The 14,831-nt window shown below is 40.7% G+C and overlaps 1 protein-coding gene and 1 long non-coding RNA gene across 8 annotated transcripts in view; one reads left to right on the plus strand and one right to left on the minus strand.

Moving 5' to 3' along the window:
• Positions 1–14,831, plus strand: part of DENND5B (DENN domain containing 5B) — a 221,050-nt gene that overhangs the window by 155,211 nt on the left and 51,008 nt on the right. The window lies entirely within an intron of this gene.
• LOC133247961 (uncharacterized) overlaps positions 1–14,831 on the minus strand; it is a 31,091-nt gene that overhangs the window by 10,168 nt on the left and 6,092 nt on the right. The gene's annotated exons all lie outside the window — the stretch shown is intronic.

Here is a 14,831-nt window from a genome sequence, read left to right on the forward strand (position 1 = left end):
TGCTAATACTGTCTAATGGAATTAGAAAAGTTATGCCTTCACTGTCTGTATTAGTTTCCTAGGACTGCTGTAACAAAGTACTACAAACTTGGTGGCTTAAAATGACAAATTTATTCTTTCATAGTTCTGGAAGCTGTAAGTCCAAAATCAAAATGTTGGCAGCGCCATGCTCCTTCCAAGGCCTGTAGGAGAGGATCCTTTCTTGTGTTTTCCAACTTCCTGTGGCCCAGGCAGTATTTGGCTTATAGTAACAGAACTCAGTCTCCACCTCTACTTCACATGGCTACTATCCCTCTATGTCTGTGTTCAAATATCTCTTTTCTTATAAGGACACCAGTCATGTTGGTTTAGGGCCCACCCTAATGGCCTCATCTTAACATCTGCCAAGATCTATTTCCAAATAAGATCAAACTCACAGGTGTTGGGATTAAGATTTCAGCATTTATCTTAGGGAGACACAATTCGACCCATGCCACTGTTTTGTACTTTTAAGTATCAGGTGCAGAAATTACAAAACAACCAAAAATAAAGATAAACCCTATCATTCTTTATGGTAGATGATCCCATTCAGAAAATATTTGAATATGGTTAGAATTGAAAACACTTATTTGGGTTTAAGGGAATTCTTGATTTTAGATGAATGCCTGTATGTATCTCAGTCCTGTCAGATTCTTTGCAACCACGCAGACTGTAGCCCATTTTCATACAGTTCATGGGGTTCTCAAGGCAAGAATACTGAAGTGGTTTGCCATTCCCTTCTCCAGTGGACCGCATTTTGTCAGAACTCTCCACCATGACCCATCCATCTTGGGTGGCCCTATACAGCATGGCTCATAGTTTCATTGAGTTAGACATAGTTTCATTGAGTTAGACAAGGCTGTGATCAGATTTGTTAGTTTTCTGTGATTATGATTTTCACCCTGTCTGCCCTCTGATGGAGAAGGATAAGAGGCTTCTGGAAGCTTCCTGATGGGAGAGACTGACTGAGAGGGAAACTGGGTCTTGTTCTGATGGGTGGGGCCATGCTCAGTTCAGTTCAGTCTCTCAGTTGTGTCCGATTCTTTGCGACCCCGTGAATCAGAGCACACCAGGCCTCCCTGTCCATCACTAACTCCTGGAGTTCACTCAGACTCACGTCCATCCAGTCAGTGATGCCATCGAGCCATCTCATCCTCTGTCGTCCCCTTCTTCTCCTGCCCCCAATCCTTCCTAGCATCAGGGTCTTTTCCAATGAGTCATCTCTTCCCATGAGGTGGCCAAAGTATTGGAGTTTCAGCTTTAGCATCAGTCCTTCCAATGAACACCCAGGAGTGATCTCCTTTAGGATAGATGGGTTGGACCTCCTTGCAGTCCAAGGGACTCTCAAGAGTCTTCTCTAACACCACAGTTCAAAAGCATCAATTCTTCGGCACTCAGCTTTCTTCACAGTCCAACTCTTACATCCATACATGACTACTGGAAAAACCATAGCCTTGACTAGACGGACCTTTGTTGGCAAAGTATTATCTCTGCTTTTCAATATACTATCTAGGTTGGTCATAACTTTCCTTCCAAGGAGTAAGCGTCTTTTAATTTCATGACTGCAGTCACCAACTGCAGTGATTTTGGAGCCCAAAAAAATTAAAGTCTGACACTGCTTCCACTGTTTCCCCATCTATTTCCCATGAAGTGATGGGATGGGATGCCATGATCTTCGTTTTTTGAATTTTGAGCTTTAAGTCAGCTTTTTCACTCTCCTCTTTCACTTTCATCAAGAGGCTTTTGAGTTCCTCTTCACTTTCTGCCATAAGGGTGGTGTCATCTGTGTATCTGAGGTTGTTGATATTTCTCCCAGCAATCTTGATTCCAGCTTGTGCTTCTTCCAGCCCAGGGTTTCTCATGATGTACTCTGCATAGAAGTTAAATAAGCAGGATGACAATATACAGCCTTGACGTACTCCTTTTCCTATTTGGAACCAGTCTGTTGTTCCATATCCAGTTCTAACTGTTGCTTCTTGACCTGCATATAGGTTTCTCAAGAGGCAGGTCAGGTGGTCTCGTATTCCCATCTCTTTCAGAATTTTCCACAGTTTATTGTGATCCACACAGTCAAAGGCTTTGGCATAGTCAATAAAGCAGAAATATATGCTTTTATGGAACTCTCTTGCTTTTTTGATGATGCAGCAGATGTTGGCAATTTGATCTCTGGTTCCTCTGCCTTTTCTAAAACCAGCTTGAACATCTGGAAGTTCATGGTTCACGTATTGCTGAAGCCTGGCTTGGAGAATTTTGAGCATTACTTTACTAGCATGTGAGATGAGTGCAATTGTGCAGTAGTTTGAGCATTCTTTGGCATTGCCTTTCTTTGGGATTGGAATGGAAACTGACCTTTTCTAATACTGTGGCCACTGCTGAGTTTTCCAAATTTGCTGGCATGTTGAGTGCAGCACTTTCACAGCATCAGCTTTCAGGATTTGAAATAGCTCAACTGGAATCCCATCACCTCCACTAGCTTTGTTCATAGGGATGCTTTCTAAGGCCCATTTGACTTCACATTCCAGGATGTCTGGCTCTAGGTCAGTGATCACACCATCGTGATTACCTGGGTCGTGAAGCTTTTTTTTTTGTATAGTTCTGTGTGTTCTTGCCACCTCTTCTAAATATCTTCTGTTTCTGTTAGGTCCATACCATTTCTGTCCTTTATCAAACCCATCTTTGCATGAAATGTTCCCTTGGTATCTCTAATTTTCTTAAAGAGATCTCTAATCTTTCCCACTCTATTGTTTTCCTCTATTTCTTTGCATTGATCACTGAGGAAGGCTTTCTTATCTCTCCTTGCTATTCTTTGGAACTCTGCATTCAAATGGGAATATCTTTCCTTTTCTCCTTTGCTTTTCTCTTCTCTTCTTTTCATAGCTATTTGTAAGGCCTCCTCAGACAGCCATTTTGCTTTTTTGCATTTCTTTTCTATGGCGATGGTCCTCATCTCTGTCTCCTGTACAGTGTCACGAACCTCCGTCCATAGTTCATCAGGCACTCTATCAGATCTAGTCCCTTAAATCTATTTCTCACTTCCACTGTATAATCATAAGGGTTTGATTTAGGTCATACCTGAATGGTCTAGTGGGTTTCCCTACTTTCTTCAATTTAAGTCTGTTGGCAATAAGGAGTTCATGATCTGAGCCACAGTCAGCTCCCGGTCTTGTTTTTGCCGAGTGTATAGAGCTTCTCCATTTTTGGCTGCAAAGAATATAATTAATCTGATTTCAGTGTTGACCATCTGGTGATGTCCATGTATAGAGTCTTCTCTTGTGTCGTTGGAAGAGGGTGTTTGCTATGACCAATGCGTTCTCTTGGCAAAACTCTATTAGTCTTTGCCCTGCTTCATTCCGTATTCCAAAGCCAAATTTGCCTGTTACTTCAGGTGTTTCTTGACTTCCTACTTTTGCATTCCAGTCCCCTATAATGAAAAGAACATCTTTTTGGGGTGTTAGTTCTAAAAGGTCTTGTAGGTTTTCTTAGAACCGTTCAACTTCGACTTCTTCAGCATTGCTGGTTGGGGCATAGGCTTGGATTACCGTGATATTGGATGGTTTGTCTTGGAAATGAACAGAGATCATTCTGTCATTTTTGAGATTGCATCCAAGTACTGCATTTCAGACTCTTTTGTTGACTATGATAGCTACTCCATTTCTTCTAAGGGATTCCTGCCCACAGTAGTAGATATAATGGTCATCTGAGTTAAATTCACCCATTCCAGTCCATTTTAGTTCACTGATTCCTAGAATGTCAACGTTCACTCTTGCCATCTCCTGTTTGACCACTTCCAATTTGCTTTGGTTCGTGGACGTAACATTCCAGGTTCCTATGCATTATTGCTCTTTACCGTATCAAACCTTGCTTCTATCACCAGTCACATCCACAACTGGGTATTGCTTTGGCTCCATCCCTTCATTTGTTGTGGAGTTATTTCTCCACTGATATCCAGTAGCATATTGGGCACTTACCGACCTGGGGAGTTCCTTTTTCAGTATCCTGTCATTTTGCCCTTTCATACTGTTCATGGGGTTCTCAAGGCAAGAATACTGAAGTGGTTTACCATTCCCTTCTCCAGTGGACAGCATTCTGTCAGACCTCTCCACCATGACCCGTCCGTCTTGGGTGGCCCCACACGGCATGGCTTAGTTTCATTGAGTTAGACAAGGCCGTGGTCCGTGTGATCAGATTAGCTAGTTTTCTGTGATTATGGTTTCAATGTGTCTACCCTCTGATGCCCTCTCGCAACACCTACCATCTCACTCGGGTTTCTCTTACCTTTGATGAAGGGTATCTCCTCATGGCTGCCCTTCCTGACCTTGAACGTGGAGTAGCTCCTCGTGGCCCTCCCGTGCCTGTGCGGCCGCTGCTCCTTGGATGTGTGGTTGCTCCTCTCAGTTTTTAATCCAATTTTCTGTTGATGGGTGGAGCTGTGTTCCCTCCCTGCTATTTACCTAGGGCCAAACTGTGGTGGAGGTAATGAAGAAAATGGTGGCCTCCTTCAAAAGATCCCATGCGTGTACTGCTACACTCGGTACCCCCAACCCTGCAGCAGGCCACCACTGACCCACGCCTCTGCCAGAGACTCCTGGAAACTCCCAGGCAAGTCTGGGTCAGTCTCTTGCGGGGTCACTGCTCCTTTCTCCTGGGTCCTGGTGCACACAGGGTTCCGTTTGTGCCATCCAAGAATCTGTTTCCAGTCCTGTGTAAGTTCTGGCAGCTCTGTTAGGGTTAGGCAACTTCCTCCAAGAGGGCTTATGCATACGCAGGGCCTCTGGGCCCTGCCCCTGCGGCAGTCCACTGCAGACCCATACCTCCACAGGAACACTCAGACAGTTCTGTCTCGGTCTCTGTGGGGTCTGTAGGTCCTGGTGTGCACACAGTTTGTTTGAGCCCTCTGAGCATTTCTGGTGGGAATGGGGTTTGACTCTAAATGCAAATTCGCCCCTCCTAGCATCTTGCTAGGGCTTCACTTTTGCCCTTGGACGTGGGGTATCTCCTCGCAGCTACTCCACCGCCACGCAACCACCACTCCAGCACCTACTGTCTTGCTGGGGCTTCTCTGACCTTGAACGTGGGGTACCTCCTCACAGCCATTCCAGTGCCACACCAAAGCAAAAACAATAGCCAGTTGTGGATGTGATTGGTGATAGAAGCAAAGTCCAATGCTGTAAAGAGCAGTATTGCATAGGAACCTGGAATGTTAGGTCCATGAATCAAGGCAAATTGGAAGTGGTCAAACAGGAGATGGCAAGAGTAAACATCAACATTTTAGGAAACAGCGAACTAAAATGGACTGGAATGGGTGAATTTAACTCAGATGACCATTATATCTACCACTGCGGGCAGGAATCCCTTACAAGTAGGCAATAGCCATCATAGTCAACAAAAGAGTCTGAAATGCAATACTTGGATGCAATCTCAAAAACGACAGAATGATCTCTGTTCGTTTCCCAGGCAAACCATTCAATATCACAATAATCCAAGTCTTTCCCCTGACCAGTAATGCTGAAGAAGCTGAAGTTAAATAGTTCTGTGAAGACCTACAAGACCTTTTAGAACTAACACCCCAAAAAGATGTCCTTTTCATTATAGGGGATGGGAATGCAAAAGTAGAAAGTCAAGAATCACCTGGAGTAGCAGGCAAATTTGATCTTGGAGTACAGAATGAAATAGGGCAAAGGCTAATAAGTTTTGCCAAGCCTTTGACTGTGTGGATCAAAACAAACTCTGGAAAATTCTGAAAGAGATGGGAATACCAGACCACCTGACCTGCCTCTTGAGAAACCTATATGCGGGTCAGGAAGCAACAGTTAGAACCGGACATGGAATAGCAGACTGGTTCCAAATAGGGAAAGGCGTACGTCAAGGCTGTATATTGTCACCCTACTTATTTAACTTATATGCAGAATACATCATGAGAAACACTGGGCTGGATGAAGCACAAATTGGAATTAAGATTGCCGAAGATTGCCGGGAGAAATATCAATAACCTCAGATATGCAGATGACACCGGCCATATGGCAGGAAGTGAAGAACTAAAGAGCCTCTTGATGAAAGTGTAAGAGGAGAGTGAAAAAGTTGGCTTAAAACTCAACATACAGAAAGCTAAGATCATGGCATCGGGGCCCATCACTTCATGGGAAATAGATGGGAAAACAATGGAAAGAGTAAGAGACTTTATTTTTGGGGGCCCCAAAATCACTGTAGATGGTGACTGCAGCCATGAAATTAAAAGACGCTTGTTCTTGGAAATAAAGTTATGGCCAACCTAGACAGCATATTAAAAAGCAGAGACATTACTTTGCCATCAAAGGTCCATCTAGTCAAAGCTATGGTTTTTCCAGTAGTCATGTATGGACGTGAGAGTTGGACTGTAAAGAAAGTTGAGCTTCAAAGAATTGATGCTTTTGAACTGTGGTGTTGAAGAAGACTCTTGAGAGTCCCTTGAACTGATAGGAGATCTAACCAGTCCATCCTAAAGGAAATAAGTCCTGAATATTCATTGGAAGTACTGATGCTGAAGTTGAATCTCCAATTCTTTGGCCATCTGATGGAAAGAACTGACTCATTTGAAAAGACTCCGATGCTGGGAAAGATTGAAGGCAGGAAGGAAGAGAAGGGGTTGAAAGAGGATGAGATGGTTGGATGGCGTCACTGACTCAGTGGACATGAGTTTGAGTAAATTTTGGGAGTTGGTGATGGCCCTGCCTGGAGTGCTACAGTTCATGGGGTCTCAAAGAGTCAGACACCATTGAGTGACCAAACTGAACTGAACTGAACTGTAGCCCACACAGGTTCCTCTGTCCATGGGATTTCCTAGGCAAGAATGCTGATGGGTAGCCATTTCCTTTTCTAAGGGATCTCCCCAGACCAGGGAGCAAACCTGAATCTTCTGCTTTGGCAGGAGGTGAATACAGATGTGTAATAAAGGAGTATTTTATAAGAAGAGAACTCAAAGACTAGTAATGGGGAATATGTTAAGTTGGAAAGGTTTTGAATTGGAAATTGGCAATTCTGAAATTTAGTTCATTCCTGACCACTTAGAATGCTTGCACATTTGGAATCATTTGCCTCTTTTCTGATCTGAAAACACACTAACATTCTATAACATCTGTGATTTTCTTAAAGATGCTCAGAGAAGAAAAGGGAAAAGCCAAGCAGTGGCAAAGAAATGGTAAAAGACTGATGGAGATTGGGTGCACAAAATGGAGTGGTACACGAAAGGACGAAAGAGGGTGTATATGAATTAAGAAAGGCTTCTCTGGTGAAAGGGAAAGTTGCTCAGTCGTCTCCAACTCTTTGCGACCCCATGGACTCTTCAGTCCATGCAGTTCTCCAGGCAAGAATACTGGAATGGGTAGCCTTTCTCCTCTCCAGGGGATCTTCCCAACCCATAGATCGAACCCAGGTCTCCCACATTGTAGGCAGATTCTTTACCAGCTGAGCCACAAGGGAAGCCCAAGAATACTGGAGTGGGTAGCCTATCCCTTCTCCAGTGGATCTTCCCAACCCAGGAATCAAACCAGAGTCTCCTGCATTGCAGGCAGATTCTTTACCAACTGAACTACCAGGGAAGCCCCATCAGTAAAGAATCTATCTGCTGATATAGGAGACAAAAGTTCCATCCCTGGGTCGGGAATATCCCCGAGAGTAGGAAATGGCAACCCTCTCCAGTATTCTTGTCTAGGAAAATCCCATGGACAGAGGAGCCTGGCAGGCTAAGTCCGTGGGATTGCAGAGTCAGATGCAGGAACTTCGCCAGTGGTCCAGTAGTTAAGACTCTGTCTTCCAATGCAAACAATCAGACACAACTTAGTGACTAAGCAACAACAACAATGAATTAAGGAAAATAGTCACAATACTGTATATATCACCATTTCCTTTGCTTGCAGAGTATAGTACAGGCATACCTCAGAGATACTGTGATTTTGGTTCCCGATTACCACAGTAAAGTGAATATCCCAATAAAGCAAGAAGTTTTCGGTTTGCCAGTGCATATATTTACACTATGCTGTTGTCTCTTAAGTGTGCAATAGCATTATGTCTAAAAAAACAATACAGTTACCTTAATTTAAAATACTTTATTGCTAAAAAATGCTAAGGATCCTCTGACAGCACAGGTTGCCACTTTCAATTTGTATAAAATGCAGTATCTTTGAAGTGCAATGAAATGAGGTATGCTTGTATTTATTATTATAAATATCCACCTCCTTTCAGATCTCAGTCAAAAAATTTGGAAATTTTCATCATTGCTTTACTTAATTATCCTTCCTTGTAGCCCCCCCCCCTTTTTTTTTCCTGCTTTCAAAAGCAGTGCCTCTGCTGCCAGTGGAGCCTTCTCCATGCCAAGAGAGTGTTAGTTGTGGAGATACTGCTGATAATAGCTAGTATTATTAAGCTGGTCTGCACTAGCTTCTTTGCTGACTGCATTAAGTATATTAGTTCTTTGATCCTTATATAAGCATATCCCTACATATAAACCTATATTGTTTTACCCATTTTATGCTGGAGGCTCAGAGATGATCAACAGCTTGCTTTAGGATCACACAGCTAGGAAGTGGTGAAACTAGGATTCAAACTTAGGTCTACTAATTCAGAGCCCAAGCACTTAACCATTGTACTATATATACCTGGCTCTGTCACTCTAATACAAAGGTGATGTGTGCCTTTTGTTGCTATTGAGCTGGATGTTTTACTTTGGTAGCCCCCTAAGAAATTTTGAATAACCTAAAATACTGAATATAAGAGAGTTCAGCAACAGCCTGTCATACCAATCTGATGAGGTCTTTCAGAATGAAAGAACTCTCAGATGCCTCACCCCTGCCTCACCCTGGGCTGTGTGAAGAGGGTTGGACCCAAAAGAAGATAAGATAATACCCTGGGAAGCAAGGTACATTCTCAGGTGCCATCTTGCCTCATGAAGAGTTTCATGAACCAAAGATTGAGATCAAAGAGCCCAACTCTGAAACAGTGTCATCATTACCTGTTGGTAAGTGTACAAGCTTGGATTAGTAGCAGAGTTAGGATTAAAACCCGGGTTTCCTTATTTCTCAGAGAAGGCAATGGCACCCCACTCCAGTACTCTTGCCTGGAAATCCCATGGGCGGAGGAACCTGGTAGGCTACCGTCCATGGGGTCGCGAAGAGTCAGACACGACTGAGCAACTTCACTTTCACTTTCCACTTTCACGCATTGGAGAAGGAAATGGCAACCCACTCCAGTGTTCTTGCCTGAGAATCCCAGGGTTGGGGGAGCCTGGTGGGCTGCCGTCTATGGGGTCGCACAGAGTCGGACACGACTGAAGTGACTTAGCTTAGCAGTTATTTCTGGCACCATGTTCATGATGTCTAATTCATAAGGACTGTGGAAAGGTGTGGAAAATCTTCAGTACCAGCATTCTTTTACATATTTGGAAAAAGAATACTATGCAGTAAAGTGAACTGTGGATTTTTAAAAGGCTTTATTTGATTGAACTCTCTTATTTAAGTAGGTTGCTTCAACTCTAATGAAGACAGTGAAAGAGGATGATTTACTAGAAAGGTGGAAAAGTTATATGTTCAGGATGAAATCTTCCTTTCCTGTAGAAATGGAAGTGTTTATACTAAAGTCTTGGGGAGGAAGGTTGCAGAGAGAATTAATACGCTGCTTATGAGATGGAAGTAAATAGCTAATGACTGAAAAGTTTACTCACTTACTTACCTTAGTTAATTTGTAGAGTTTTACCCTCCAGTGAAGAGCTATCCTTGCTTTTATAAACACTGAACTTGAAATGCACTAAGAGATGTTGACCATTATGGGGATTCAGACTTTCCAGATGATTGTACTAGAAACAGTGTTTTATTTTTCACAAGTGGATGACTAAGTCATCAGTTCATTCATTTTCTCTCATGTTTATAAATTATCCTAATTTTTTGAATCAGTTTGACATGGGCAGATACTTAATTTAAATGGTTTTTATTTCCTTTTGATAGCATTAGAGTGCTCATTCATGCATTTGGAAAATATTTATGGAACCCATACTATATATGACACTGTCCTGTTCATTGGGAGTTTAACAATGAACAAAATAACAAAAATCCCTGCTTTCAGCATGAGAAAGCAAACAAGGAACTTATTAATATATAAAATAAATAATCTATCAGAAAGTGATAAGGTTTGTGAAGAAAAATAAAGTAGGGAAAGGAAGCAAGGAGTGCTTAGGAGGAAAGATTTCAGGTTTAAAATCTTCCTGCCATATTTTATTGCTTTTAATCTTACATATAATCTCAAATTTTCCCATTTCCACACAGAGCATCAAGAATTACATTTTTAGCTGAGTTGTAGTCTGAAAACATTACGTTTTCACCTAGATTGTAGTCTGACTGAAAGAGAATAGATCTCAGAATTGGTTACAGGGTAAAGGGATTTATAACCATGACTATGCAAATGATTGATCAACTGTTAGAAACTCATATGCTACTTACAAAACAAAAACAAATAAGCAGTCTTTAGTATTTCAGCAAATGTACTCTTCTTTGGTAAAATTATACTTAATAAATGAGGTTTAATAATGTAAAGAAAAATGATTTAACAAGATGAGGAATGTGTGGACTTCATAGTAACTTTTTAAGCAGATGCCCATTTCCCTGTTTGGAAAATAAAATTAAACTGGGCATTTTTGTCTCAAAGAATGAGATGCTAGTTATATCCTGAAAGTTAATATTTATCCTTGTCTTTTGTGCTTTTCCATTTTGCCTACCAGGAGAAATGTTCAGCCATGTGTATTTTGCTCCTTCCTTTATTCATTATATAAGTTCATTAGCTGGTGTTTATAATCCACCTCATATTTTTACTATTTGTTTAGTAATCCTAATTTTTTAATCTGAGCAAATTTTAGTATCATACATGACAGGGTTTGTTGTTTTCTTTTTTGGCTACAGGGCTGTTTCCAAGGCTTCCAAGTCTTTATATATTGTGTTACTTATATTTTACCCTTCCTCTTTATTTACTACATAAATTCATCAGCTAGTATTTATATTTTGCTTCCGAGTTCTTAAAAAAAATTTCATGACACTTGTTGAAGAGGGTTCCTTTATTTAAAGAATAGAGACCACTGCAGTGGAGTCTTGCAGTGGAGAGGGAGATTAGAGGCTTCTCTGAATATTGCATGGACACATGGGAATTTATCACCAAGGAGCAGAGTGGAGATCAGTGAGTAGGAAGTTACCAAGAGGGAACATCAGGGGTAAAGGGGGATTCTGAGTGAGCTGACCTAATAGGATTCTTGCTGAAGACAGACCTGAGTGATTAGACATCACCTGGGGGATGGTGGAGAATTCAGAACTTGATCAGATGCCCAGAATGATCATATAATGAGAGGGAAAATGGTTTATGCTAAGCTGACTTAGCAAGTTTCTTACTAAAACTGAATTTTACAAAGAAATCCATAGATAGGCTTAGGAGAAGTTCCAGGGGTCTGATTAAAGTTTGATGAAGCAGAGAATCTTTTTCAGTGTCTTGATAGGATTTTTTTTTCTGAATCTTCCTTTTCAATATCCTTTTTACAGTCTTACGTTGATCTTTTGCTTTAGGGACATTTCCAAGGATTCTACTTCAAAGATCTGTCACTAGCTCTTTGCATTTTTTTCTCAGTATAAACCTATTCTTTAAAAAAAAAACACAAAAACTATTTTAAGAGGGGCTACTTTACTTTGCAACCATTTTATCATAATTATTCAGTGTTCCTCTAAATAGCAGACTGAAATGAGATGATTCATCAGTTTGAAACCAAAGGCATGCATAAATTATTTAAAGAGCAACAAAAGAAGCAGCACTCTGATTTTAAGCTTTTTGTAAATTGGATACTATATTAATAATACATTTTAAATCATCAGTTGTCGGTCATGCAGTGTGACTTGCTGGATGGTAAAAGTATAAATTCACTTCTTGTGTATAGCTCTGTGCTCTCAGGGATATATCAAGAGTAAATAGTTCTAGAATAGTGCAATGAATGCAGTCATGGGCATGATAAACCAAGAGCTGAGAAATCTTTTAAAATACTTTGATATATGAAGAAAACATAGAACACTATTTGACATAAATTGTAGCAGTATTTTTTTGGATCTGTCTCCTAAAGGAAATAAAACAAAAATAAATAAATGAGACCTAATTAGACTTAAAATTTTTGCATAGCAAAGGGAGCCATCAAGAAAACCAAAAGACAGCCTACTGAATGGGAGAAGATATTTGCAAATGATATGACTGATAAGGGATTAATATCCAGCATAAATAAATGGCTCATCCAACTCAACATCAAAAAAAAAAAAAAAACCCAATTAAATATGAGCAGAAAGTCTGGATAGAAATTTTTGCAAAGAAGACACACAAATGGCCAACAGGCACAGAAAAAGATGCTCAACATCATTAATCATCAAAGAAGTGTAAGTTAAAACCACAGTGAAATAACACCTCATACGTATGTCACTTGGTCATGTCCAACTCTTGTGACCCTATGGACTGCAGCCCACCAGGCTTCTCTGTTCATGGGGATTCTGCAGGCAAGAATACTGGAGTGGGTTGCCATGCCTCCCTCCAGGGGTTCCTCCCAACCCAGGTCTCCTGAACTACAGGCGGATTCTTTACCATCTGAGCCAGCAGGGAAGCCCAAGAATACTGGAGTAGGTAGCCTATCCCTTCTCCAAGGTATCTTCCCGACACAGGAATCGAACCAGGATCTCCTGCCGGGGTCTCCTGCATTGCAGGTGGACTTCATGAGCTGAGCTACCAGGGAAGCCCCAAATATCACCTCACACTCGTCAAAATGGCTGTCATCAAAAAGACCACAAATAACAAATGTTGGTGAGTAAATGGAGAAAAGAGAACCCTTGTACACTGTTGGTGGGAATGTAAATCAGGGAGGTCACTATGGAAAACAGTATGGGTGTTTCTCTAAAAACTAAAAGCTATTTTATAGTTCTATTGCCATATTTTATAGTAGTTCTATTTCTGGGTATTTATCTGAAAAAAAAAACAGAAAAGGCTAATTGGAAAAGATACATACACCCCAGTGTTCATAGAAACATTATTTATAATTGCCAAGATATGGAAGTACCCTCAATGTCCTTCAATAGATGAATGGATAGAGAAGATGCAGTATCTGTACGTATACACAATGGAGTAATACTCACCCATAAAAAAAGAATAAAATTTTGCCATCTGCAACAACACAGATGAACTTGAGATCAGTACAAGAAATAAGTCAGAGAAAGACAAAGACTGTATGGTATTACTTATATGTGAAATCTAAAAAGTAAGACAAATTAGTGAACATAAAACAGAAACAGATTCACAGATACAGAGAACAAACTAGTGATTATCAGTGGGGAGAGGGAAGGGGAGGAAGAGACAAGAAAGGGGTAGGAGATTAAGAAGTACAAACTACTATCTATGAAATAAATATACTACAAGAATATAGAAGAATGTAGGGAAAACCACTCGGCCATTCAGGTATGACCGAAATAAAATCCCTTATAATTATACAGTGGAAATGACAAATAGATTGAAGAGATTAGATCTAATAGAGTGCCTGAAGACCTATGGACAGAAATTCGTTACATCGTATAGGAGGCAGTGAACAAAACCACCCCCAAGAAAAAGAAATGCAAAAAGGCAAAGTGGTTGTCTGAGGAGGCCTTACGAATAGCTGAGAAAAGAAGAGAAGCAAAAGGCAAATGAGAAAAGGAAAGATATACCCATCTGAATGCAGAGTTCCAGAGAATAGCAGGGAGAGGTAAGAAAGCCTTTTTAAGTGAACAATGCAAAGAAATAGAGGGAAACAATAGTGGGAAAGACTAGAGATCTCTTCAAGAAAATTAGAGATACCAAGAGAACATTTCATGTAAAGATAGGCACAATAAAGGACAGAAATGGTATGGACCTAACAGAAGATACTAAGAAGAGATGTCAAGAATACACAGAAGAACTGTACAAAAAAGATCTTCTTGACCCAGATAACCATGATGGTGTGATCAGTCACATAGAGCCAGACATCCTGGAATGTGAAATCAAGTGGGCCTTAGGAAGTATCACTATGAACAAAGTTAGTGAAGGTAATGGAATTTCAGCTGAGCTATTTCAAATCCTAAAAGACGGTCCTGTGAAAGTGCTACACTCAGTATGCCAGCAAATTGGAAAACAGCAGTGGCCACAGGACTGGAAAAGGTCAGTTTTCATTTCAGTCCCAATGAAAACTGCCAGAAGGGCAATGCCAAAGAACATTAAAATTACTGCACAGTTGTACTCAAAATTGTACCGCACAATTGAATTCAAAATTATACCGCACAGTTTTACATGCTTGCAAAATAATGCTAAAAGTCCTTCAAGCTAGGCTTCAACAGTATGTGAACTTCCAGATGTACAAGCTGGGTTTACAAAAGGTAGAAGAACCAGAGATCATATTGCCAACATCCATTAAATCATAGAAAAAGCTAGAGAATTTCAGAAAAATATATGCTTCATTTTCTACACTAAAGCCTTTGACTGTGTAGATCAGAACAAACTGTGGAAAATTCTTCAAGAAATGAGAATACCAGACCACCTTCAATGGACTGGTCCAAATAGTACGTCAAGGCTATATATTGTCACCAGGCTTATTTAACTTATATGCAGAGTACATCATGTGAAATGCCAGACTGGATGAAGCACAAGCTGGAATCAAGACTTCCAGGAGAAATATCAATAACCTCATATATGCAGATAACACCACCCTTATGGCAGAAAGCGAAGAGGAACTAAAGAGCCTCTTAATGAAGGTGAAAGAGAGTAAAAAAGCTGGC

Source organism: Bos javanicus, chromosome 5 (genome assembly GCF_032452875.1).
Source record: "Bos javanicus breed banteng chromosome 5, ARS-OSU_banteng_1.0, whole genome shotgun sequence".
In the NCBI taxonomy this organism is placed as follows: domain Eukaryota; kingdom Metazoa; phylum Chordata; class Mammalia; order Artiodactyla; family Bovidae; genus Bos; species Bos javanicus.